We start from the raw sequence: 6000 nt of genomic DNA on the forward strand, positions 1-6000 counted from the left end.
ATGTCCTGTAAGGCTGGATGTTGCTGCCACTGGCGGCCTCCAGTGAGGTTTCATCATTCTTTGTTTTCTCATCAATAGGCGATGCTGACAGCACTTGCACTTCAAATGTTTTTTCACTGCGGTTTCAAGCATTCAGGCTTGGAGAGGCCAGGACTGAAAATGAAAAGAGTTCGCTACTTCAACAAGCTCAGAATTCCGAAGAGTTTGAACAATCATCTTGAATGTTGCAATGACAATGAAGATTTAAAGGATGCAATTATCAGCAGCATTGAAGATTGGCAGCCCATTATCTACACTAGTCGTCCTCACTGATTTTGTTGGTTTGTGAGGGTGAGAGCCTCCATCCATCAGAGTTGACCATGGATATTGCATCCAAGTTGTCTGGATATTGAAGCCTGGGCAGTATGATAAGGAGAGCAAGCTTCCCCTCTCCATACTTCTGATGAACCCAAAGGAATGGCAGAGACCAATACAATTTCCTTCTCTATGAGTGGGTACAGCCACAAGGCAGCGGAAGTTTGAGATCAGACTTCTTCTCCTAAATGAACTTTCAACGACAGCTGACGAGCCCCATCAGCCTGAAGTGACTGGTATTAATGCGACAGTAACTCACCTTTGCTCCCTTCTCCTGTAAGTGGAAATGGCTCTGCCAGGTTTAGTAGCTAAGCCATACGTGAAGGCCAGGAACTGGACTTGGTTGTCAGAGGCTATTTGAGGTGCATGCCACTGGGAGCATTTAATAGGCAGTGGGAGCTTATCTCCATTACTTCTCCTGGCTACAACAACATTGAGGCAGTTATAATCAATCTAAAGAATAATGGATGAATTCCTCCATCAATAACAAGCAGGATGTATAGTGTACAGCTTTATAGCACTGTAGAGCTATTGGTTGTGTTTTAATTTGTTCTGCATTCCATTTAAATATACAACTTGTTACCCAGTTAAATGTGAGTTTGTCTTTTTTTATACGTTTTTAACTATTTCCATGAAACTTCAGCTGGTCCCAATTAATCAGAATCCACTGTATTTAGATATTTATTAACAAAAAACACTTTTTGAGAGTTACAGGCAAAAGTGAACAAACAGAATTAGTTTCGACGGGCATGTTAGCTGGCATGGATGAGTTAGTGAATGGTCTACCTCTGTGCTGTATTAATCTATGACCCTCTCTGAATGGGCAGTTGTTTTCTGGGCCGCTATGAAAGATTGTTTATAGGAATCCAGAGAGCAAAATTTACTATTCTGTTAACAAGGTACCATGGTGTTTTATCTGAGCCATATTGTTTGAGTTCAAAGCTGGTAGTGAGACTTAATGAGACAGAGGACACATTTGACTACTTTATATGGCTGGCTCCAAAAGGCTCCCATTAATCATATGCTGTATGAATCACTGTTAATATTATTTTAACAAAGCATTGACTAATGAACTTTTAAATCACAATATTCCTCAGCATCCTAACAAAATAACCTAATGCTAGCCTGAGGACTGAGTTGCTCTGATTCATGTGATAACCTTGGAAAAGAGTGATCTTTTAAACCCAGGCTGATCTTTAAATAGCTAGTAGGGAATATCAAATTACCAACAGCTGTGATGCATAGAATTGTTAAATTGCATTAAAATAATTTGAAAATTATTTAGTATTTACAGTCTGTTTAACTATGACATTAAGTGGCATTATTGCCTCTCAGGATTCTTAAGATTTGTTCCCAGTTCCACTCATCTTATTGTTTCTGTGATACTCATCCACTCACTTATGTTACGGCCTGGCATGGGAATACCACAATCACAAAACGCTTCACTCCAGTAACATCCACAAAATATTGGAGGAACCCATCGGTTCAGTCAGCTTCTATGGAGGAAAATGAGCAGCAGACATTTCAGTGTGAGGCCCTCTATCATGTGTTCAGGATTTTCAGCACAATCTCTTGTGAGTCCTGATGAAGGATCTTGGTCCAAAACATTGTGTGTTCATTTCCTTTTGTGGATTCTGCCTGACCTGCTGAATTCCCCCAGCATCTTGAGTGTGTTGCTCAGGATTACCAGCATCTGCAGAAGCCATCAGGTGAGTGAGATGGGAAAAACTGAAGTCTGCTGTAGTTCAGTGTTCCCCACCTCGGTCACTTGATGGCTTCCTGAGTCCAGGCTTACAAAAGGCATACAGGGTGGTGCCCTTGCACCAGCAATAAGCCTCAATCATATCTGCTGTTCTGTGCTTTCAAAGTTCAAAGTTAGCTTATTATCCAACTATATAAAACTGAGATTCATTTCCTTAGTCATAAATCTAAAGAACATAATAGCATCAGTGAGAGAATGCACCCAACAGGAAAGATAAACAACCAATGTGCAAAAGACAACAAACTGCAAATACAAAAGAAAAAAATAATAAAAATAGTAAATAATGAGCATTAAATATTGAGAACAAGAGTACTTGAAAGTAAGTACATTGGTTGTGGGAAAATTTCAGTGATGGTACAAATGAAGATGAGTGCAGTTATCCTCTCTGGTTCAAGAGCCTGATGGGTGAGGGGTAATAACTATTCCTGAGTGGTTGTGGTGTGGCATCACTCAACTAGATTTTCAGTCTCCCTCCTATATGCTGACTCATCACCACCTTTGATTCAGCCAGCGATAGTGGTGCTAACTTAAGTTTGCAAACTTAAGCGTGGCATTGGAGCTGTGCTTAGCCTCACAGTCTTAAATATGAAGTGAGGAGAGCAGGGTGCTAAGCACACAGTCTTGTGGTGCACGTGTGCTGATGGAGATTGTGGAAGGGATGTTTTGCCAATCTGAGGGGTCTGGAAGTGAGGAAATTGAGGATCCAATTGCACAAGAACGTATTGAGACCTGGGTCTTGAGGCCTGTTGATTAATTTTCAGGGGATGATAGTGTAGTTGAATGCTGAGCTACAGTAGATGAACATGATGTATGTATTTTCACTGTCCAGATATTCCAGGGTTGAGTGAAAGCCAATGAAATGGCATCTGCTGTGGACCTTTTGTGATAGACGGCAAACTGGAGCAGATCCAAGTTGCTTCTTAAGCAGAAGTTTTTTTCATCAGCTTCTCAAAACACTTCATCACACTGTGTGCTACTGGATGATAGTTATTGAGGCAGTTTACACATTCTTTTGAGGCACCAGTAAAATTGAAGCCTGTTTGAAGCAGGTGGGTATCTCAGACTGCCAAAGCAAGAGGTGAAAGATATCAATGAACATTCCAGCCAGTTGAACAGCACAGGGCTAAGTCACCCCTTCTAGTCCGGATGCCTTCTGTGGGTTCATCCTCTTGAAGGATGCTCTCATGTCAGCCTCAGTGACTGAATTTACAGGGTCATCGGGTCTATGGGAGTTCATAAGTGTTATATTCCTCCATGTTTTAATGGTCAAACAAGCATAGAAGGCATTCTTATCTGGGAGAGAAGCCTTGTTGTCACCCATGTCATTTGGTTTCACTTTGTCGGAGGTGATAGTGTTGCCACAGCTGTCAAGCATCATTCCCTGTTTCAAGTTTGGCTCAGAATTGCCGCGTTGCTTGTGAGATGGCATTCAGGAGACCTTTTGTATTTCATTTGGTCATTGATCTGGTCCTCCGCAGATTGGGGATCCGATGGATCATTCAGGGCTTCTGGTTCTGGGGGAGGGGGGAGTCTGAATGATTTTGTGGTGACACACTTGTTTATAGTTGTTTCTATAAAGTAGTTATGTTCAGTGATTTACAGCATTATCCAAAGTAAGCCTTGACTAATGGACTTTCAAATTCCAGTAATCCACAACACTCTGGAAAAGTACTGAATTGAATTGAATTGAATTGACTTTATTACTTACATCCTTCATATACATGAGGAATAAAAGTCTTTACATTACCCCTCCGTCTAAAGGTGCAATGTGCGATTTATAGTAATTTAGAATAAATAGTATGTATAACAGGACAGTCAATATAGCATAGAAGTACAGTTGTGTCAGCATGAATTAAGCAGTCTGATGGCCTGGTGGAAGAAGCTGTCCGGGAGCCTATTAGTCCTGGCTTTGATACTGTGGTACTGTTTACTGGATGGTAGCAGTTGGACCAGTTTGTGGTTGGGATGACTCGAGTCCCCAGTGATCCTTCGGGCCCTTTTTACCCATCTGTCTTTGTAACTGTCCTGAATAGTGGGAAGTTTACATCTATAGATGTGCTGGGCTGGCCGCACCACTCTCTGAAGGGTCCTGCGATTGAGAGAAGTGCAGTTCCTATACCAGGTAGTGATGCAGCTGGTCAGGATGCTCTCAGTTGTGCTCCTATAGAAAGGTCTTAGGATTTTGGGGCCCATACCAAACTTTTTCAACTGTTTGAGGTGAAAGTGGCAGTGTTGTGCCTTTTTCACCACACAGCCAGTATGTTCAAACCACGTGAAATTCTTGGTGAAGTTTATGCCGAGGAACTTAAAGCTGTTCACCCACTCAACCCCAGATCTATTGATATCAATAGGAGCTATCCTGTCTCCATTCCTCCTGTAGTCCACAACCAGTTCCCTTTTTTCTGCAATGTTGAGGAGAGGTTGTTTTCTTGACACCACTATGTCAGGGTGATGACTTCCTCTCTGTAGGCTGCCTCGTTATTATTTAAAATTAGGCCAATCAGTGTAGTGTTATCAGCAAATTTAATTAGCAGATTGGAGATGTGGGTGGTGACACAGTCATGGGTGTACAGAGAGTAAAGGAGGGGGCTTAGGACACAGCCCTGAGAGGCTCCTGTGTTGAGGGTCAGAGGAGCAGAGGTGAGGAGCCCACTCTTACCAACCTAATACTGAATTGCAGAAAAGAAGGCTCGTCTTATTCAAGCAATAATTCTGAAAGAATATTTGAACCCAAGCTCAGAGCCCTCCCTGATGAAAGGGTGAAATCTACACCATTCTAGAACACAATGCTGAAAACCATCGAACAGCTCCAAGGGGAGGCAGGCCAGATATATCAGTTACCTGATAAGAAGCTGCTATTACAGATAGGTGACTAACTGGCACTACCAGTAAGGAAGAATCCTACCGTTCTACTTGCCTTGGATTCCTCAACCATGATCCTGACTGCAGTTCACATACCACCAGCAGCAGATTACAAGCAAGCACTCACAAAACTGTTTGATGCTGTCTGTGTACAACAAAAGACCCATCTCAACACATTTCAATTTATAGTCGGTGATGTTAACCAGGCCTATTTGAAGAAAACCCTGTCCAATTATCACCAGCACATAACACTTTGCACCAGAGGTCCCAACGCACTTGACCACTACTACAATACGATAAGGAATGTATATCACAGCTCAATGCCTTTTGACTATCACACCCCCCCCCCCCCCCATGTCTTGCAAGGATCCTTTGGTCTCAGTATCTGAAGATAACCTACGGGCTGCCTTCAAGAGACTGAATCCAAGGAAAGCATCCAGTCCAGATGGAGTACCTGGTCAGATACTGAAGACCTGAGTCGATCAATTGTCTGGTGTATCAACGGATACCTTCAAACTCTCATTCTGGCAGTGTGTGGTGTCCACCTGCTCCATGCGGGTTTCAATTGTACCAGTGCCCAAGAAGAGCGTGGTTATCTGCCTAAATGACTGTCGACCAGTGGCACTTACATCCATAGTGATGAAGTGTTTTGAGAGGCTGTTGTTGAAGCATATCAGCTCCTGTCTGAATGGTGACTTGGACCTAAACCACTTCATCTACCGAAGCAACAGGCCAATAGCAAATACCATCTTGTTGGCTCTTCACACAACCCTAGAACATCTGAACAGCAAAGATGCATACAGCAGGATGCTCTTTATCGCTTACAGTTCTGCATTTAACACCATCATCCCCTCAAAACCATTCCATAAACTCTAAGATCTGGGCCTCAGTTGCCCCTTGTGCAATTGGATCCTGGATTTCCTCTCTTGTAGACTCCGGATTGGCAAAAGCATCTCCTCCACAATTTCCATCATTACTGGGAAAGCGCAGAAATAGGTACTTAGCCCCCGCTCTATTTGCTT

Source organism: Hemitrygon akajei, chromosome 1 (genome assembly GCF_048418815.1).
Source record: "Hemitrygon akajei chromosome 1, sHemAka1.3, whole genome shotgun sequence".
NCBI lineage: Eukaryota > Metazoa > Chordata > Chondrichthyes > Myliobatiformes > Dasyatidae > Hemitrygon > Hemitrygon akajei.